Source organism: Phocoena sinus, chromosome 20, assembly GCF_008692025.1.
Source record: "Phocoena sinus isolate mPhoSin1 chromosome 20, mPhoSin1.pri, whole genome shotgun sequence".
Lineage (NCBI taxonomy): Eukaryota > Metazoa > Chordata > Mammalia > Artiodactyla > Phocoenidae > Phocoena > Phocoena sinus.
In genome coordinates, this window is record NC_045782.1 from 6,061,792 (window position 1) to 6,083,894 (window position 22,103).

Sequence of the window (22,103 nt, forward strand, 5' to 3'; positions counted from 1 at the left end):
TATTCTGTAGTGCAATTTCTTTCTTTCACATACATGCAGTAAGTCAAATGAGGCCAACAAAGTGTTGACAGGCACTCACTTGAATGAACAGACATGGCTGATTGGCAATGAGCCTCTCAATTACATATAAGCACACCAATCTTTTGTTTTTTAATTTGGTACTTATATAGAGTTTGTTCTTTGAAGGCCGGCCCACCAGACGTTTTATGAAGTACAGCTCATTGTTTTGTGTTTGAAAACTTGAGATTGCTGCAGCAGGAATGGAAATGCCTGGCAGTTGAGGCCTTGAGTGGAACAGGAAAGAGGCACAGCTGCTTACTGCCCTTCCTTCTCTCTTGTAAAATTGGGCAAAGCAAGGAGTATGGAAGACCCAGCTAAGAAAGTCTGTGATGCAGAATGCACAAGGACAGCAGGTCTGGATTTCCACCAGGGAAGTATTTGAGATGTTCTGGCATAGCAACCATCTTTAGCAGCGTAAACATAATATCTCAATGAGTTTAAATTATTGTTCACATGGAAAACCCTTTCCTGATTGGAAATAGCAGGAAAGAGATGATACTTAGTGGGAATGACCAAGTCTTTCTACTGCAGTGGAACTTGTATAACTTCACAATCACTGACTAAGCAGAAATTGCAAGGATGCATCTGATTCTCTCCCTCCTCCTCCTCCTCCTCCTCCGCCCATGGCAGACATAACTAATCAATCACGCACATCCCCTCTAAGCTTAGAAATGGCTTCGCAATCTCTCTTGACAAAGTGCTCCAGGGAGCCACTACCAATTGATCAGACTTGGAAATAGAGATAAAACCTGCTTGACATAACAAATTTTAGCCTGATCCTTTCCCATTTTCATTTTCTGTGATGTTTCTCCTATGGAGGTGATCCATTTGGGGGCTCATTTATTCCCTCGGCTGAATTGAGCGACCTATGAGTCCTCTTCTCCCTGACGTAAGCCTTCTCTCCTCATTGTTCTCAGGTACCTCTTACAGGAGCATTTCCCCAAGGATTATTTTAAAGCATACCCAATCATCCCCAGATCACTCCTTATTTTATAATCTGTAACTGTCAGTGATTGATTGATTTGCCTTTATTTATTTTTTCTTTATTGGTAACTGCCATACACTCCTTTCTTTGGGGTTCTTCTCTCTGCACTGAAGTACAGAAAAGGATGAAGCTGCATAATACCCCTTTTTAAAAGTTCCCTCCTTGGGCTTCCCTGGTGGCGCAGTGGTTGAGGGTCCGCCTGCCGATGCAGAGGACATGGGTTCGTGCCCTGGTCCGGGAAGATCCCACATGCCGTGGAGCGGCTGGGCCCGTGAGCCATGGCCGCTGAGCCTGCGCGTCTGGAGCCTATGCTCCGCAACAGGAGAGACCATGACAGTGAGAACCCCACGTACCGAAAAAAAAAAAATAAATAAATAAATAAAAGTCCCCTCCTCATCTTAAATAAATACACCCAGCTTTTCAGGTCAAGTAAGGTTTACTTTGTGTAATTTGTACCTATTGTTTCTTAGTGTGAAGTCAATGCTCCACCTGAATCAAAATTTACTAGGGTGGGTTTCTTATTAGAAATGGTATTTCTGAACCTCACTCCAAAGCCAACAAGGCAGAATTTCTAGTGACCTGATTTTTTTAGCCAATTCCCGAGGTGACTCTTAGGCCCGTTGAAGTTTGAAAATAACTGCTATGGGAACCAGACAGGGGGTTGGGGAGAAATCGTGGTAAGCTTATCTAGATGGAAAGAGTCTTAAAAGTTTTTAACATTGGTATCTCCTGAGCTCTATTGATTTTTAGGTGGAGCTATGTCTGATCCTTCTTAAGCTTTTACTGACTCATTTCTTGTGATTCTGCCCTGAAAGTCAGACTAGAACATAGCCAGATTAAGAGGCAGGTCAATGCAACACCTGTATGGGACATCAGTCTAAGACTGTCACTAAAACGTCACTGACAGTAAGCGGAGAATACCGTATTTACAACTCAACTGCACATAAGCTGGAAGGAATATTCGGATGAGTTGCTTTGGGAGCAAAATTCCAAGAAGCTTGTCCAAATACTAATAAAAATAACAACGATAATGATAATGATGATGATGATGATAATAATAGTCCCTGGCCTTCCAAGGAAGTTGAGTGTGGTAAACTGTAAGGCTGCATGGAATATCTGAGGTTTGGGCCAGAGCTGAATGGTCTGGATGAGAGCACAGGTGAGGGCCCAGCCTGTGGCCTTGCACCCCTGCTTCACCACCTATATAATCAATCATGTCTATAAATAAATGGACCAACAGATACTCAAATTATAACAGATTTAAGAGGTACCCCACTTGTAACCCTCCCAGGAAACCTGTCTATTTCAGGTGGCCGGTCAAAACTGTCCAATTCTTTCATTTTCCATTTTAATCCTTGGGAATTTTTCTCCCAGGTCCCCATCCCCTTCTCTCCAAAGTCAGCCCCTCAGACTTTAGAGACCACAGGATTCGTGCATTAAAATTTGCATCTCTGAGGAAACTTCTGCCGAGCTTAACAAGCAACCAGAGGTAATAGAAGTCTTCTGGCTTCACACAGAAGTCATCCCAGGCAGTTCCCTAGTACATTTACCGGTGCCTCACGGCGGCCTTTGAACCCAGCATACAACCCATAGTGAACTTGTCTGATGTCCCTCCACTTGGAAAGATATATCTCCTCTCCTCCACCTAGTCAAGCAAGAAGTCAGTTATTTTCTGCTGCCCTGCCCTCCTCCACCAAAGAGGACAACATAAAATATAAATTCTTCAAATTCACAGAAATATTGAATACTTACCTCCATGGTTTTCAGGCCACAAAATCCTGTGTCATTTTTTTCCCTGTTGTCTGATGCGGCCCTTTATGCTGCTTCAGTGCATGTGTGAGAGGCGAGGCCAGCCTGTGACAACGTGGGGAAATACAGTACTCTCCTTTGGGAATATTCATTTAACTGTGTTTTTGCATGAATTTCCCCCACCTAATTATTTTTATGAGATATTAGCAGATGGTGCATTCTTCACTTGCCCAGTACCGCTAAACTATCTAAAATACATGAGCTCTTATCACTGAGTTCTATTTAGGAATTTACTAAGTTTCTGTTTCAAGATGGAAGCCTAAGCATGTGTTGCTACTTCCATATTCTTTCAAGTTTACATTGAAATTACACACACACACACACACACACACACACACACACACACACACCCTATAACAGAGCGGGGAAAAAGGAATAGATACCATCAGTAACTCTTAAATTTTGGGGACTGTCTGGAGGATACAATATAGTCTTCACCTGATTCACAGAGAAAAATGAGAAGAAACCACAGCCCGAGGCACCAGAGTTAAACGTCGGTCTTCTCAGAGGAGTCCAGAGAAGGCCCACGTTAGCGTCCCCAGGTGCAAGTGTGGGCCAGAGGTCATCTTCAAGGTTTTTATTGAAGAACTGCATTTTAAAGCCTATGGCAGTAGGTCCTTTTCTCTTCAACAGAGTTGCTGGCAGCCACGGCTTTTACATTCAGGCCAAAGCCTGGAAACTGCTTTCTAGAGAAAGTATTTGATCTGTTACCACAAGAAATGGGTGATCTATTATCATTGCTTCGCAACAAACCACTCTGAAATTTAACAGTTAAAAAGCATTATGTATTATCATCTCTCATCTTCCTGTGGGTTGACTGGGCTCGGTTCGACGGTCTGTCTCTCGTGGGTGAGCAGGGAGATGGAGCCATCTGAAGGTTTCCTCATTCGTGTCTCGCGCCTGGCACAAGCCATCCGAGTGGCTTGGGTATCTGGGGCCTGGCCCTGTGTCTGTCTCTCCAAACAACCTCTCCACGTGGCTAGTGCTGGCTTCCTCACAGCATGGTCGTCTTCCGGGAGCTGGACTTCTTACATGCCACATCTGACTTTCCTCAGAGCTCATGCTCTAAAAAACAGGAAGTGACAGCTGGCCCAGGCCCAGAACTGATTACGTCCCTTCAGTTAATAATCTATGGATCGACGTCATCATAGATCCCTACAGACTCAAGGAAAGTGGGGATCCAACTGCACCTTTCAGGGGGAGAAGTGAACAAATGACTTACATCCATCCTACCCTGGAAGAGTTCCTGGCAAGGGTGTTGGAGACTGCCAGAGAAACAGCAAAATTGAAGCACTCAAAGGCTCCATGCTCAGAGGGCTTTGCACTGACAGTTATGGGGGTCCCTACCCTGCTTTCATATTCCTGGTCCCCAAACATGAGAAGAGAGCCTGCCTATAATTATGCTTGCTGACTGAAACCTCACATTTGGTCCTTCTGTTTAAGAAAAAGGCCTGTTATGAAAGAGACATATACAACTGCTGAGGAAAGGCACACCAATTGTCTGCACATGTCAGAGTAGCCTGTCATTAAAAAGAAACCAAAAAAAGCTCTTGCAAACAAAGACTGCAAGGTATTAAAAAAACGCAGAAGCATGAAAGAGAAAGAGAAGGATCATTAAACACAAACTAAATAATCCCAGAGGAGGGAAAAAAGAGATCATTCAGGAAAAAGATGAGAACTATTTAAAAACATTGATTTCTGCCTACAGGTTTAGGCAGATACTGTAACCACAAATTAAGGGCAGTCTCTTTTGCAAAGGTACCAATCAGAGAGTAAGAAAAAATGTTTCAAAATGAAGATATTACTGCAAAAGTAAAGATTTCACTAGATAGGTTGAATAATAAATTGGACAAAGATTAAGATTAGGTTTTTGATCTGGGAAGTAAAATCAAAGGAATCTCTCAGAACTGGGAGCAAAAAGATAAATAAAATATATGGGAAAAGTTAGGAAACACAAATGTCAAATCTAGGAGGCCTGACAGCAATCTAGTAGATTTCTTAGAAGGAGAGAACAGAAGCATAAGAAGATAAAACATAAGTACAGACATTAAAGAAAAAAATAAAACTCCCTGAACTGAGAGTAGTCGTGACTCTTAATACTGAGCATCTCCTGAGTATGGAGAAGGATAAATGAGAAAATAACTCACATATAGATGTATCATGCTGAAATTTCCTAACTCAAAGCATTAAGTGAATGTCCTTAAAGCTTCCAGAGAGAAAAGAGGGGTCACGCCCAGGGAAAGATGAACATATTAATATGCACTTCTGAGCAGCAACACTGAGTTATGTTAGAGGAGCAATATATTCAAATTTCTAAGAAGAAACTATATTGGATCTGGAATTCTATACCCAGTTAAGCTATCAATAAAATGCAGAGATTAGAAAAGAAAAGAAGATGTTTATGGCCAAACAAGGATGCAGCAAGTGTATCACGTGTATTTCTAATATGTGAAGAGATGGCTTACCAAAGTCCTCCTACAAAATGCAGAGCAACTATGGGAGGAAGGCCAGCATGAAACATACATTGTAGATGCAGCTGAGCATCATTCAGAAGTAAATGAAGCAAGAAAGACATTAACAGACAGTACATTGGACTGGAGTGCTTGGGAATTATACAGAAAAGATGGGTAAATATGATTACCCAAACTTTTAAAAGTTTAAAAAAACAAAAATAAGTTTGAAATATACGTAGCAAACCAGAAAAATATTTGCACCACATATAACAAAGGACTAATATTCTTAGTATGGAAAGTGCTTTTTAAGACAATTTTAAAGATGGGATAGAAATAGAAAAATGGGCAAATATCATGAATGGGCAAGTTACAAAGGAAAGAAAGAAATGAAACCAGATAAAAGGTGACTGGGATGTAGTGAATGTTTGAGTTCCCCCCCCCTGAAATACACGTATTGAAATCCTAACCTCCAACGTGATGGAATTAAAACGTGGGGCCTTTGGGAGGTAATGAAGTCAGGAAGGTGGACACCCATGATGGGATCTGCATCCTTAAAAAGGAGACTCCACCAACAAGGACCTACTGTATAGCACAGGGAACTATACTTAGTATTTTGTGATAAGCTATAAGGGAAAGGATCTGAAAAAGTGTATATATATATATATATATATATATATATATATATATATATGAATGAATCACTTTGGTATGTACTTGAAACCAACACATTATAAATCAACTATATTTTGATTTAAAAAGTTATTATTAAAAAAAAGGAGACCTCAGAGAGCTCTCTCCCACTTCTTCACTAGTGAGGACACAGTGAGAAGACAGCCATGCATAAACCAGGAAGCCGGCTCTCACCAGACACCGAATCCGCCAGCACCTTGATCTTAGATTTCTTGGTCTCCAGAACTGTGAGAAAATACATTTGTTGTTCAAGCCACCCAGTCGATGGTATTTTTGTTTAGCAGCCCAAACAGACTAAGACAGTGACAGTCTCTGGATTTCCCACAGGGCTGCTCCTCCCTAGAAATTTGGCCTGAAAAGAATGATTCCACTCACTCCCCAGGGCTCACGTAGATGCGTGGGTCAGGAGTACCGGGGTGCGGGGGGGGGGGGGCGGGTTGACTTTTCAAGGGAGACCGTGTTTACAGGTAGAGGGCAGGGTACTTTTTTTTTTTTTTTTAAACAGTTACCATGTGTGAAACTTCGGAGAAAGAGAAGTTAGGCTAAGGGAAATTTTTCGGGAGTTTATTCTGCTAAGTACGTATGTGTTTAATAATTATCGCGTTTATTCCTCATTATGACCTCCTGAAAAAGACAGCTTGCTTAGCAGTAGGACACTGGTGAGTTCTGAATAGCAATCAGCTTTATTTCTCCCATTTGTGCTCCAACCACACTCTGCCCCTTCCCTCAGCCACACGTGGGCCAATTGTATCACTTTCTGGTTGCTTTGGGTTATCAAAATTCCATCTGGTTTAAAGCTTTACTCAAATCTCCTATTTTAAATTCATAATCAGCTTTGGGTCCTCATCGTGGTTAGTGGGAAGGGGTCTACTCTTTCACTCTTGTCTTGCAGTGCAGGGTAGGGCCATGGTCTCCTTCTGGGTTCTCTTCTCCCCACTACGTTTCCGGGCTTCATTCCTCTAGGAAGACAGAGAGGAAGGAGAGGGACATTGGAGTTGACTTTACCTAACTGTGAATCCACCTCATTCTATCTGGTGTTTTTTGGTCTCCAGGATTGTGCTGGCATCTGTGTAGATGCAGGTGAGGTTTTCTTGGGATGGTGCCCAACTACATCACAGCCTCTGCAGTCACCCACCTCTTCCTTGTTTCCCTTTGCACCTGCCAGTGGTCCACACCCTCAGCCTCTTTCCTGATGATCTCGGGTGGCCTCGGCCTGAAGCAGGATTTCAGTTCCCAGAGACTGAAGTCAGGCCACGGCAGTGAGAGCGCTGAATCCTAGCCACTAGACCAGTGGCCAGTGACAAGGCCCTGGCCTGTACGGCTTTGCAGAAATGAATTCCCACAAAGATGGAAAATAGTAAACAAGTGTTTATTAGGAGGAAAAAGAGTACGTGTGGATAGACACACGGGCAGACTCAGGGAGAGAGAGTCGCGCCCTTGTGGTGGTTTGAATAACTTATGGCTCATTTTTTCCGGGTTTCCTTTGGCCAATCATCTTCCTTTGCCTGGTTTTGAGTCCGTATTTAGTATATCTCAGGGTCCTCCCATGTGTGTAGGCACATCTCTTAGCCAAGATGGATTCTAGAGAAGAGGCCTATGGGTAAGTTGACATCACTTACTATGGGGTGGCGCCCCCTCCTTTTTTGACCTCCAAGCAACCTTTCTGCACATGTGTACTCGGGAAGGTCTCCTTGACTTCGAGAATGAGGAATATGTGGTCTTTTATCTCTTATCTGGACAGGGTTCAGCTTCTCCTCCGTCCTGCTATTTCGCAGTATCTGCCCACAGGGGACGAACTGCTGCTCAGCCTGGGGCCCATCTATCTCCTGCCTTACTGATGGGTATCGCTGAGCTTGCCTGGTTGAGCTCTGAGCAGTCCTCAGGGCTTGCCTACTCTGCTAACTTAGGCAGTCCTCTGTGTGATGCCCTGGGATGGCTAAGTGCCTCTTCTCGTTCTCGGAGGTCCCTGGAGTTCCGGGCTGCAGCCCCTCCATCCTCTGGTAGGCACACTAGGCCACAGTCCCCACTGCCCGTCTGCTGAGTGCTTCTCCCACAAGCTTCCTGCCTTTAGAAATGCCCATAGAAGGGGGTGTCTGTCACTGAGCTCATATCACTCCCAGGGACACGGTCACCTTCTCCCAAGAATCGTCTCATGGTGCCCTGCTCCGAGGGTGGCATCCAGCCCGGGAGTGGCACGCCTGGCTCTCCTTCCTGCTGGGACTGGCGATCTCTCCTAGTGATGCTTTTGGAGCCCTCTTCCCAGCCTCTCAATGGGTTTTTTGGTTTCTACGAGTAGGGAGGGAATAAGCTCCCTGCCCCCATGAGAAGAAGTAACGCCCCCCCACCCCGCACCTCCTACACAGACACAACTTCAAAACTGACCATTTTCCTGCCCATCCCTTTTTGCTACACCTCCCGCTCACACACTTCAGTGCATGAGAGCTTCCAGCTTTGCCGGATGACTCTTCAAACCACAGGACATCACCCAGCTCCCAGGCTGGGTCCCATCTGCCAGTCCCACCTCGCAGCTACCCACCGGTTTTGCCAGGGATTTCTAAAGCAGGCTGTGGTGATGCAGAAGAGAAAAGCCACACCCGCCTCTGAAATGTCGGAATACTTTCTTGACTACGGCCATTCATACGCTGAAAACGGTTTCATTCAGATTTTGTTTTAGCCTCTCTTTACATGAGAGGCTTGAAAAGACAAGAGCATTAATTAACATATGACTCGATGGAAAAACACAAATAGAAAAATCAAAACAAAAGTCTAACCTTTAAAGGGTTCAAATTTAAAATCTCTGAGAAAGTGAGTGATTATTTTATTGATGTAGTTTCTCCACCAGCTCTCAAAACCTGCAGGTGTTAAATTAGCTGCACAAGAATTTCTCTCTGCTTCCGAGCCTGCGGTAGAAACATGCTAATGAGAATTAGAGGAAATTAATGGGAGAGGGTCTAGGAGGCCACAGGAGAAGTTCAGGACAGCTTCCTGTGTGGTAAATTTTCAGAAAAGCTGCTCTAATTTACCATGACCCAGGAGCTTATAAGTAAAAACAAAAAACAGGAAAACAAAACATGTGCAAAGCTACACCCTTAATCGTACCCTTCTCCTAACACACAATCCTAAAAAATGCTAAAGACAAGGTCAGTTTCAAAAGAGCTATTGCTGGGACTTCCCTGGTGGTGCAGTGGTTAAGAATCCGCCTGCCAACGCAGGGGACACGGGTTTGAGCCTTGGTCCGCGAAGATCCCACATGCCGCGGAGCAACTAAGCCCGTGCGCCACAACTACTGAGCCTGCGCTCTAGAGCCCGTGAGCCACAACTACTGACGCCCGCATGCCTAGAGCCCGTGCTGCGCAACAAGAGAAGCCACTGCAATGAGAAGCCCTTGCATCGCAATGAAGAGTAGCCTGCCCTCACCGCAACTAGAGAAAGCCCGTGTGCAGCAATGAAGACCCAACACAGACAAAAATAAATAAGTTAATTAATTAATCAAATTAAAAAGAAAAAGAGCTATTGCCAGCCCCCGGCCCCCACAAAAACAACAACAACAATAAAACGGGAGCACCGTGAAGCAGGACCCATACCTAAACAAAAGGAGAGTAAGATCGATGTCAGCAGTGATGGTGATATAATGATTATGTAAATTCTGACTCCAGCAGGAAAGATGGGGCTAATGCTACATCTTTAGCAAGCAAAAGGTTTATAGTTTATTTGGTCCAAATGTCTCATTTTACAGATAAAGAACCTGAGGCCCAAGAGGTTAAGATGGCACCTAATCTTTTTTCTTTTAACCTTTGATTTTGTACTGGAGTAGAGCCTATTAACGATGTTGTGATAGTTTCAGGGGCACAGCAAAGCGACTCGGCCATACATATCCATTCTCCCCCAGACTCCCCTCCCATCCAGGCTGCCACATAACACTGAGCAGAGTTCTCTGTGCTATACAGGTGGTCCTTGTTGGTTATCCTTTTTAAATATAGCAGTGTGTACATGTCAATCCCAAACTCCCTAACTATCCCTTCCCCGCACCCTTCCCCGCCGGTAACCATAAATTCATTCTTTAAGTCTGTGAGTCCGTTTCTGTTTTGTAAATACGTTCAGTTGTATCATTTCTTTTTAGATTCTGCATACAAGTGATATCATACGATATTTCTCTTTCTCCGTCTGACTTACTTCACTCAGTATGACAGTCTCTAGGTAGGATGGTACCTAATCTTAATGGACTTGAATTCATGCCTAGATGTCAAATCTACTAAGTTATATTGATACAGACATTGACAGGGATAAGAACATTAGCTCTGAAACTGGTCCACGGATGTCAATAACCAAAACAGTCGTGTAAAAAATTAATGATCAGGGACTTCCCTGGTGGTCCAGTGGTTCAGACTCCACGCTCCCAAAGCAGGGGGCCTGGGTTCGATCCCTGGTCAGGGAACTAGATCCCACGTGCATGCCACAACTAAAAGAGTCTGCAAGTGGCAATGAAGATCCCACATGCAGCAACTAAGACCCGGCGCAGCCAAATAAATAAATATTTTAGAAAAGAATTAATGAGCAGAAACTTCAATTAAATAGAGTTGGGAGACCAGAAGGGGGCGCTCTCAAGCCCTGTGAGGACAGCAGAGCCCAATAGGAAGAAGAAAGACTCGTCTTCTCTCCTGGCCAGGACTCAGACAATGACAAGCCTTGAAAAACTCTTTGTTTACTATCACCCTCCCAACTTCCTTTCCCTTCTATAAAAGCGTTCTCCTCTCCTTGCTGTACAGGTCCTTACAGGCGGCTTGCCGTGGTTGCAGACCCCGAACTGCAGTTTTCTGCTGACCCTGAATAAACCCACCTTTGCTAGAGAACTATCTGGCTGTCTCTTTGTTTCAGGTCAACAGTGGTGACCTAATCTGAAGGCCGGCACTCATTTCATGACTAGTATTCCACTAAATTTGGTCTGGCGAACATTCATTGAACATGTACCATCCTAGGCACTGTCACCGACAAAGAATTCATGGTTTCAACAAGGGAAGCAAATGACCAGTATTCAAACAGGTACATACAAGCCAAGGTGATACATGATAAACAAGCTGCCATAGGAACAAAGATAAAGAGCAATTAATTCCACCACAGGCAAAGGAGGGTGGGGAGGCTTTCAGGAAAGAATGGAGAAGAAGTGCTTTTTTTTTTTTTTTTTTCCAGTGGAGATGAATACCAAACTGTTTCTAAAAGATAAGGTATTCATCAAGAAAAAGTGGGATGGGAATTCCCTGGCAGTCCAGCGGTTAGAACTCCATGCTTTCATTGCCAAGGGCACAGGTTCCATCCCTGGTTGAGGAACTAAGATCCTGCAAGCCAGCCAGCATGGCAAAAATTTTTTTTTAACTTACACAAAGAAAAAACTGGGAAGAGTGGGAAAGCATGAACAAAAATAGAGTCCTAACACAGGGAGTCTGGGAAATGGGAAGTGAGTCCAGTTGACAGAAAGGCTGGAGACTCGGCTGGAGCTAAGCTGGATTTGTATGACTTTCGGCACCACGCGGGTGATTTTGTACTTTATTTTGGTGAATAATGGAGAGGCAGTGGAGGAAGATTTTTTAGAATGAGTGAGATTGGATTTCTGTTTTAAAAAATGATTCTGTTGGTATTCCAAAGGATGGATGGGAGGGTGGAGAAGGCAGGAAGATCAATGAACCAGCAACTGAAATAGTAGAAGAGAGAAATAAATGCCTCACCAAAGCCTGCTGGTGGGGATGCAGAGGAGGGCCGGGTTCTGAGCCATGTGTCCAAAGTAGAACTGATAGGACCCCTGACGATTGCATATGATCACTGGGCAGCTCAGACTTTCGGTGACAGCACCCATGATGCAATGTTTAAAGGAATGTTCACTGTACATGTCAATCCATGTGATAATGAGGCCGAACCCCCTTCCTCTCTGTGTTCCAGCACTGGCTGCTGGTCTGACTTTTGAACATCAAACTTGTTTCTGCTTCTGCTTTGCCCTCTACCTGGCATGCTCAGCTCCACATTATTATAGAGCGGGGTCCTCATCCTTCAGGTACTGTTAAAGGCCAGACTGTGTTCTCCCAAAATTCATAAGTTGAAGTCCTGACACCTACTGCATCAGAATGTGACCTTATTGGGAAACAGCGTCATTGCAGACGCAGTTAATTAAATTAGGATGAGGCCATACTGGGTTAGGGTGGGCCCCTAATGCAATGTGACTGGTGTCCTTATAAAAAGGGGAAATTGGGAGATAGATGTGCACACGGGGAGAACGCCATGTGAAGATGAAGACAGAGGTCGGGGTGACACCTCTTCAAACCAAAGAATGGCAAAGCTGGCTAGCAAACCACCAGAAGCTAGGAGAGGGGCACGGACCAGATTCTCCTCCACAGCGCCCAGAGGGAAACAACTCTGCCAACTTCTTGATCTTGGACTTCTGGCCCCCAGAACTGTGAGACGATACATTTCTGTTATTTAACCCTCACACCCAGTCTGTGGTACTTTGTCACGGCAGCTCCAGGAAACAAATACAAGTCTCAATTCAAACTACAACTCCTGGGAGAGGTTGACCACGCAGTATAAAATAGTGCCTGCCCCCATCACATTCCTTTGCTTAACTGTTTCCACAACATTTAACATTGCCTTAAGCTATCTTGTTAACGTATTTATTTATTTGTTTTTGTCTATTCCTCCCACCCAGCCACACTGTGCTCTATCATCCTTAGAATGTGTGGTCCTTGACACTGGGGGATGTTTCTTGGACTTTGCTGTGTCTCCAGATTTTAGAACCATCTGGCGATAGCGGACAATCAATACATGTTTCATTGAACGGATGAATACATAGACGAGCATCAGTCGTGACATTAAAGCCAACTGTAATGTCAATTACAACTCACGTATTCTCATTTGTCCTCCGGATAGTGCGAAATCTGGGATGTCTGTCTTCTAGGGCAGAATCATCTGGAGGCTCCTTCACTCAAACGTCTGGGCTGGGATGACTTGCGGAGCAGTGCTGCCACCAGAACACCTGCATGGGCCTCTCCAGGTGACTTGGCTTCCACACACCAGGGCTGCCTTAGCTTAGCTGGACTTAGAAGGCAGCCTAGGACGCCAAATGCGAGTGCTCCAGAGAACAAGCTAGAAACTGCATCGCCCTTTATGTCCCAGTATAAAGGCACACAATGTTGACTTCACTGTACTCGCACTGCAAAGCAGCCCTAAGCCTGTCCAGGCTGAAGGAGGGAGGGGACACAGACCCCACCTCTTGAAGGCATGGAGGCAGGATTATATTACAGAGGAGGATACGGGATGAGAGATACTGTGTCACAGCTATTTTGGGAAAATAGAGTTTGCCACAGATTCCAATTCAAAGCCTGATTCTTGGGTCTCACTCCAAGAGATTCTGATTTGTGCATCTCAGTGCAAGACAGGAAAACCTTTTGGGCATCCTGGGAGTGCATATTTTTAACAAGCATTTCAGGTGTTTCTGATGCTAAGATCCACAGCCCCACTGCCTAACAACTCTACACAGGGCCTGTCGAAAGCCTCTCGACAGCTGGATTTAAATGCACAAGCCAGTTCACTGTTGTGCTCTCCCCAAGAATAGAAAATATAGAGATACAAGAAGCTGAAATGCCGGGGCTCCTAAATCCATAAAAACAAGATTTTAATATAACAATAGATATATTGAGATAAAAAATGACTGTATTGACATGTAAATTTTAAAATAGCTTTGGTGAAATATTGCAAAATGTAAAAACCTAAACCAAATGTTATGCTCTTACTAATGCAACTGTGCTCTATTCCTGCCTAAGGAAACCATTCCTAGTCCTAAATTAGGAATCTACAGTAAATCCCTTTCCAATAACACAGACTTTCTTGGGGTGTACTTGTGCTTTCTGTAATCGCTGTGAGTGCTTTAAAAACCTCTCCAGTTGCCCTTTTTTTAGAATAGCTTCCCCAATTCTCACCTTAGCTTTTGGGTTAATACTGGCTTTTCTTGATCATTGTTCTCTGATTCATATGCACCCCCTGTCCTTTGGACAGAGTCAAGATATCACAAACCAATATGACCTCATTGATTACCATTCTTAGGATTATCTTATTCTGAATTTGGGTTTTTCTGTAACAGGTTACAAACCAATCCCAAATCACTTGCAGGCAGGCCTTTTGTGAGACATTATAATAGCTTGCCTCACATAAAATTTTTTTAAGTGCTGTTAATTCCCTGAACAGGTTTGAGTCCGATTTCTTTCCAGAAAGTGTCTTTGAATGGATTACTTGCTGCCCACCTCCCACCAGTCTTAATCTTGTAAACATAACCTGGATACAGCAGTGAAGCCCTTAAGATTTAGAGTGGATTCCTCGCAGTTTGGTAAGAGCGCGGGGCTGTGTATACAAGCATTTCCTGACACAGGGTGTTAGGAGACTCAGAGGTAGATCCAAAGAGCTCTGAAGATCAGAGCTAGGGAAGGAAAGGAGCTGGGTCAGTTCTGAGGCAAGTGGAGGGAGGGGGATACAGGATCAGGGACCTGCCACACGCTGGGGACCAGGAGAGGCAGGGCTGAGCTGATGATGGCTGTTAGCAGAAGTAAAGCAAAGCCAGGGAGAATGAGAACAGATCCAGGTAGCCAGGAGAGTCACAAGCAGTCCTTCTGTGGATAAGAAGCCTTTGGCCTATGGGTCCCCTTTAGGAAGTAGCTGGGAAGCCCTCGACGGTACAGGGTGACTGGGATCCTGCTGCTACTGGTGCAGGCTCAGAGCACGTGGGTGTTGGGACCCTGTCTCTGCAGAACAACCTTGGCCGGGTGTTCTTGGGCTGTCCTGGGTGACTCAACACCAGTTGGCCAGATTCAGAGCCCAGATGTTTCCCTCGTCCTCCCCTTTGGCTCCCAGAACTATGGACTCAGGAAAGAGGGATCCTCATGGGCTTTTTTTTTTTATTGGGGGGGCGTTGGTGGGGAGAGCATCCCTGAGTCACCTGCAGGATGCTGCCCTTTAGGAAATTTATTAGGACTTCGGCTGTTTATGCTAATAATTGTCATCGTGATTACCGTAGAGATTACTTACAGCTCTGCGAGGAATACTTTCGGCAAATCTGTGTTGTTTTCCTCTTTATTGTGGCAGCCTTCCTCGTTTTCCTCTCTTCTTTTTGAAGAAGCCTCACCCACCTGCTTTCCACCTTCTCCTTCTCTTCTTCCATTTCCTCCTTTTCTCCGCCCTTCCCTGTTTAGAATGAGTCACAGGACATTAGGGACAACGGGAAGTCGAACCAAGACCCCCTCGTCAAACCTCGAGCCTTTACACCTGAGCAAACTGCATCCAGAGACAGGAGGCGACAGCTGTGGCCAGGCGGCTGGCTTGTGTCAGATCCAAGCATTATACCCAGCAGTCCTGGGGCCACAACCGATATTCTATTTGCTGCTTCAAACAGCTGCATCTTCCTGTTTGCCTTTTTTCTCATTGCCTGCTTTCCTCCCTCCTCTTTCTGACTCTAAGAAAGATGGGTAAGCCCCTGAGAGCTCCCAGAACAAGAAAAGCTATGTGTTTGTAGTGAGAAGGGCTTGTAAGGGGCAAGAACCGTAGGCCAGAAACAGCCATCTATGGGCTCCGTGCCCAAACGTGTCCCAACAGAGACCCACGCCTCCCTTCCTCTCTGGCACAGAGCCCTGGAGGGGTCATTCTGACTTGCAAAGTGAAAATTGGTTGCTCGGTGATGGCTCAGGCCAGGAGCCACTGAATCCCAACCGTCAGCCACTGACATTATTGCAAATAGCTGCTGATGAAACGCTGGTTTCCAGCTGAGGGCCCCCAACTGCGTTTGAATTGTTTGCAGGCAAGCACGCTGCAAGGTTGGCCCTTTCCTAGTCATTTATTTTTCCTGTCTTTGCCTAGGTCATGGTTGATGCTGGGGAGCAACCTGGGAATTCACCCCTACAGACCAGGGTCACAGAAGTCCCAGCCTCTGCCGTTCCTTCTCTGTATGGTGTACAATGAGAAACTCCTAAAATGCCTGAATTAAAAGGAAGCCCAGCAATCACCTCATGCCCTATTATTTCACAGGTGATGAAACTGAGACCTAGATAAATTAGGGTCCCGCATTCAGTGACAAAGTAGAAAGCGGGGAAAGCATGGAGTGGGGGGACTATATTCGTTGAACCCCTACTATGTGCCAGGCTTAAGACTTGTAATCTCATTTAATTTTCAAGTGAGGGCTTTTAAGAAGGAAGGGCATTGGTGTTCTGCAAGGATGCAGGGCTTGAGCAATGTTACCCAGGGTAAAGCAGAGGAGCCGGTGGGAGGAAGGCTGCATGGTCTCCCTCCAAAGCCCCCGTTGGTTCCTTGTTCTACAACCTGGCGAAATCCTGAAAGTGCCCTCCAGCAGATCTGCAAGTACATAGAGGTGGAGGAGAAGGAAAGACCTTCCCTAGGTGGGACATGACCTCCACCCCAGCCCTGCCTGGCAACTGCTTCTGCTCTCTTGCTCTGATTCTCCTCCACACACACAGCCCACGAAGGCGTATTTACCGCAAGCCTTAGACGGACTGTCAGGCAACACTTCCTGAGATTCCTGTAGCTGTGCCCACCAGCTCAGGGGTGTCATTCAACTCTGTATCACAATTATAAATGCCTATTTGTTGCTTCCCCAGCAAAGCTGTGCTGCTAAAGATGGTGAGAGATTCAGTTGGGTTTACCAAAAAGGAAATTAGTCTGGAACCATCAATATGGGTTGGGTCTACCCCAAAGCCCTTTTCAAAGACAGGAGGATTACAATGTTGGTATTTACATTTCTGCCTCTGCCTCTCCAGCAAATGGGATTCCTTGGTCATAAAAATGTTCCTATTTTTAGGTCTCTTGGTTCTTTGTCTTTTGGGTTCAGTGTTAACTTTGTTTATTGCAGTCATTATTGCTCTTCAGCTTTCTGTGTCTCCACGGGTCTAATACTTGCACAATTTATCAGAATCAACCCAATAATATTTATTTATGTGACTTTTCTTGGATAATGTCTGTCTCCCTCATCAAAATGTAAGTTGGGATGATGTCAAATATTTTCACCATTATACTCCAAGTCCCTGGTACAGTGCCTGGTATATAGTAGGTGCTCAGTGAACACTTTTTGAATGATTGGACAGACAAATGAGTGAATGAATGAAGTAATAATAATTTATTTTTCATCTGTCAAAATGGGAAGATGAGAAAACTGTACATTTTGCAATTGTTTTAGAATGAGGAATAAAATGCTTTAAAAAGTGCCCTCATTTAGCTATTTGGTCTTCAATTTTACACTCGTATTTTTTCAAGTTATATACATGGCATCATAGTTTAGTGGAAAAGGCACTGGAGATCAGGGTACAGACGCCGAGATGCTGTTTTGGGGGCGTTTTACAAGGTTCTTCACCTCCCAGGCCCACAGTTTATCCATTTGTAAGTCAAGGGTGTTGGAGTCCAAGAGCTCCTTATTCTTTTCTAGTCTAATACTCTGAATTTTATATGAAGCTGTGACCATGTTAGATCAAGAGAATGGATGCCATACACTTTCTCAGACATAACAGTAATACGTTTTGCTTCTAGGCTGCACTGCCAGATTCCTGTGAAAAGGAAGAAGAACTCAGGGCCTTGCTTATGACTGAGTTCTTGCCATTGACTTTTTTTTTTTTTTTTTTTTTTTTTTTTGCGGTACGTGGGCCTCTCACTGTTGTGGCCTCTCCCATTGTGGAGCACAGGCTCCGGACGCGCAGGCTCAGCGGCCATGGCTCACGGGCTCAGCCGCTCCGCGGCATGTGGGATCTTCCTGGACTGGGGCACAAACCCGTGTCTCCTGCATCAGCAGGCGGACTCTCAACCACTGTGCCACCAGGGAAGCCCTTGCCATTGACTTTTTGTAATTGGATGTGTTCCTTCCCTCAGTCCTCATCCATTGCCATGGGGGACAGGAAGTGCTCACACCCTACATCATGTTTGCCATGCACAGGTGGTCCTGCCCCACCCACCCCTCAGACTCTTCCAGGTTTTTCTAGGGAGCCTGATGGAGTTGATGTATTGTAACTAGCTTGCCCTTCTGACCCCCTTACCTTATCTGTACAGACAAAGAAAGGCTGGAGTGAGTGAGAATGGGAATCGTACAAAAGTTAGAACATTGCTTCTAAAAGTGTCTTCCAGGAAATGTTTGCCCAATAAGAGACTCCATCAAATGGTTACCATTGTCAATGATGTCTGGGAAATGCAGCCTACCAGAGTCACTTCCTGGAAATTTGCCATATCCCCAGCCTATTTGAGTGTCTGAGTACTGACACAGTAAATAAATCTCTTAATCTTTATTTAATCCTGTTTTCATAATATATTTGATCACCGAAGCCTCTTTTTGCTCATCACCCTTATTCACAGCTCACAAAACTCTTCCTTGTCACCCCTTTATGGGAGACACTGAGACCCTACAGGAAGGGAAATGGCCAAGGCTGGCCCAGTGGCTAATCTGGAAAGAAGATAAAGTTTGCTTAAAATGCACTCCTATCTCACTGTCTGGACCCCTCTCATCTCCCAGGGTCAGAGTCTTCGTTCTCTCTTTCAACATCAAACCACCAGATTCTGCTCGCCACTGCCTCATTTCATCCAAACGAGGGTTGGATTAGTGGCTGCACGTGTTAACTCATGCTGTAGCCATCGGTCTGAGCAGGGGACTTAGCCACCCCCCAGGGGGACAGGATGCCACATCAAGGGACATTTAAGTCCCTATTTGTGAAAAATACTGCTGAAGAAGAGAATGTCAAACCAAAGACAAATAAGAACCTATACCTGAAAATGATGTATTTCAGAATCAAGGACAAATTATTAAGAAATAATTAGGCATTTTCAATAGAGTATAAGAAGTCATGATTTCTCTGACACGTAATTAAGATATCCTTAAGGAGAGAATGGACTAAGTGAAAAGAGAGCAGGATAAGACGAAAAAGGAGATGGACAAATATGGCAATGAAGGTAATATTTTAACAGCAGTCAAAGAAAAAAGTAAACTGATCCTGCAGAAAATCATCTAAGTGACTTAGAGATCAATGGAGAAGTTCCTCAAGAATGGAGAGGAAATTGGGGGGAAATTCCAATTAGTGAGATAATAATGAGAAAGGAGGGTGTAAAATCAGCATACAGATAATTATTATTCTTGAAGTAGAAAATAGTACAATTTAACTAGAAGCAATAACTAAAGATACAGTAGAAGAAACTCTTCTTGAGATGAAGAAAGACCTGTGTACACATAGTGAAAGCTTCACTGCACAGTGAAAATGTTTATGTCTTGTTTTAAATACCCAGAAAAAATAATTAGTCAAAATAATAACATATAGTCCAACTTCTTAGATGTAACCATTGTTAACATTTTGGTGTATCCTTCTGGCCTTTGTCCATTTCATAGCCTATTTGGCTACATTAGCATTTTGAGAGAGTTTTTGAAAATTCTATTATGTGAAAGAGATAAAAATAAAGACTTATGTCTCTACTCAGACCACTAAAAAAGAATCAGTGTTTTCTTGGGGACCAGCATGGGAGGGGTGGTGACTAGGGGAATTAGAATGAAAGATACTTGAAAATGAGGGGTCTCAGGGCTGGGGCCCTTGATCAACTACTCCTCCTCTCTTTGGGTGTTTCCTTCCAAAAGAAACTTAGAAATTTTGGATCTTGTTCTAGAAAGTATGGACCCACAACCATTGATCAGTTCTGTTTATAAAAGAGAAGAAAACCACAACATCGTGGGTTACTTGGCCAGTTGTAGGATTGAATGATTTGTAATTATTTGTTGGAATGTCAGTGTCTTGATGATGCGTCTCCCTGGCTATCTTTAGGAAAAGCACTGACAGCTCCACGTGTGGAGTGGTTCACAAATCTACTTGTCTTAAGGTAGGAGGCAGCCTGGAGAGAAGTCTAAAGACCCCTCTCTGTTCTATTAGCTTGTGTCTCCATAGTGCCACTGCATCCACTTCTAGCCATTCATTCTAGTGTTACATCACCATAATTAACATTGCTGTGTGGAAATAACAAGCATGTGGGAAACCAGGGGAGAGAGAACTCAGATACTAATGAGCACAATTACAATAATGATAAACTTACTGTCATTCCAACTATTGATCTTCACGTCACACAGCTGTTGATTTTGCAAACGAGCAGAAGGAAGGAAAAAATCTGCTATAATCCTACCACCCATTTAACTACCATTAACTTTCAAGTGTATGTCCTTTGAAGCTTTATGCTGTCCATATGTTCAACATGATTTTGATCATATGCTATAGTTTAAATTGTATAGACTTATTATTTGAAATGCCCCCTGTTTTCTGAAATGAAAAGTAGATACACACTGTAGACAGTTTTGGAAAGTACAAAAATACAATGAAGAAAATTTTAAAACAATCTGAATGTCCATCACTTACACATAACATTGCTAGCATTGGGTGAATATCCTATAGCATTAAAAATCTTTATTGTCTTTCTTGATCATAACAGGTTTATAATCATATTGTAACAATTCAAACAACAGAAATATATAAAGTAGAAAGTGAAGTCCCTTGCTATACACCCTCCCCAGAATGACCACTGGTAAAAGTTTTCTGTCTATTCTCCTGGAATTTTTCCTAAGCATAGACATATGTGTATGTTTCTTTACTTTTTTTTTTTTTTTTTTTTTTTTTGCGGTACACGGGCCTCTCACTGTTGTGGCCTCTCCCATTGCGGAGCACAGGCTCCGGACGCGCAGGCTCAGTGGCCATGGCTCACGGGCCCAGCCGCTCCGCGGCATGTGGGATCTTCCCGGACCGGGGCACGAACCCGTGTCCCCTGCATCGGCAGGCGGACTCTCAACCACTGCACCACCAGGGAAGGCCCTCTTTACTAATTTTTTATAAAATTGGATTATAGTATATATTCACTTCTCCCATCTTCTCTTTGTATTTAGCACCATGATATGGCAATACTATTATTTATTTTACAAAGACCTGTTCCAATCGATTCATATTTAGGTTTCTTCCCATATTTCTGTTACCAACAAACCTGCAAGGTTTTACCTGTGTCTTTTCACACTTGCTGAAGTACCTGTGTAGAAACCATAAGGTCAAAAGGCTCACAATTTTTAAATGTTGATAAAATGTACATTTGTAATCTGCAAATATATTGCCTTCAAAGCGAGCGTTCCAGCCCCACTCTCACCAACAATGTATGAGATTGCCTGTTCGCACAATAATGAATATTTTTAAGTATTTTTAATATTTGAAAATAGGATCACTGAAGAATCTTAGTGTTATTTTAATTTGCATTGATTTCATGACTGGTGAGGAAGCGTATCTTATGTTTATGGTCATTTTCACTTATTCTGTAATTGCTATTCTTACTCTTTTCCCACTTTCTTTTGTACTGTTTCCTGTTGTCTTATTTACGTGTACAAACACTCTACAGATGTCAACCTCAACATTAAGTTTTAAATAAACATAAAATTTCCACTCAAGTTCCTGGACAATGAAAATATCAGCATATTGCTTTACGGATAATTTGGTTTTGGGTAGTGAAAAGTAGAGATTTTTGATTTAGTAGTTCTGGCGTGATGTGCTAAATGAGTAAATAATTTAACGAACAAATGGCATGACAAAACAATACCAGATACCACTGTAAATGATCCACAGACTTGTCAAGAATTGTGAGGTGGAAAATATGGCAAAAGAGAAAACATCCTTTCTGGAAAAGTACATCTCCAAGAATGAGAGTACTTTCTAAAGAAAGCTCTGTAGAGACAAATTTTCCCCACAGGATTCAGAATTCACCTGAACGTAAAGACTCGAATTCCTAATTCAGGAACTAGATTGAGTAAGGAAACACTTTCAAGCCCCTTTTATACTGTAACAGGATTAGCGGTGGGGGGAAGGAACAGACCCTAACCCCCTACGTACGCGTGCACGCACACACACACACGCGCACACACACACACGCACTGGGGCAAGGACGAAAACTCAGTGTTCCCTTAGATGCAGAACTTGAGTTTCTAACCCAGAGTAAAGATACTGAAGATGGAAGAAAGGCATTTCTACTATTTTCAAGTAGACAGACTCAGCCACGGCATCACACTCGCAATCCCTTACGAGAAG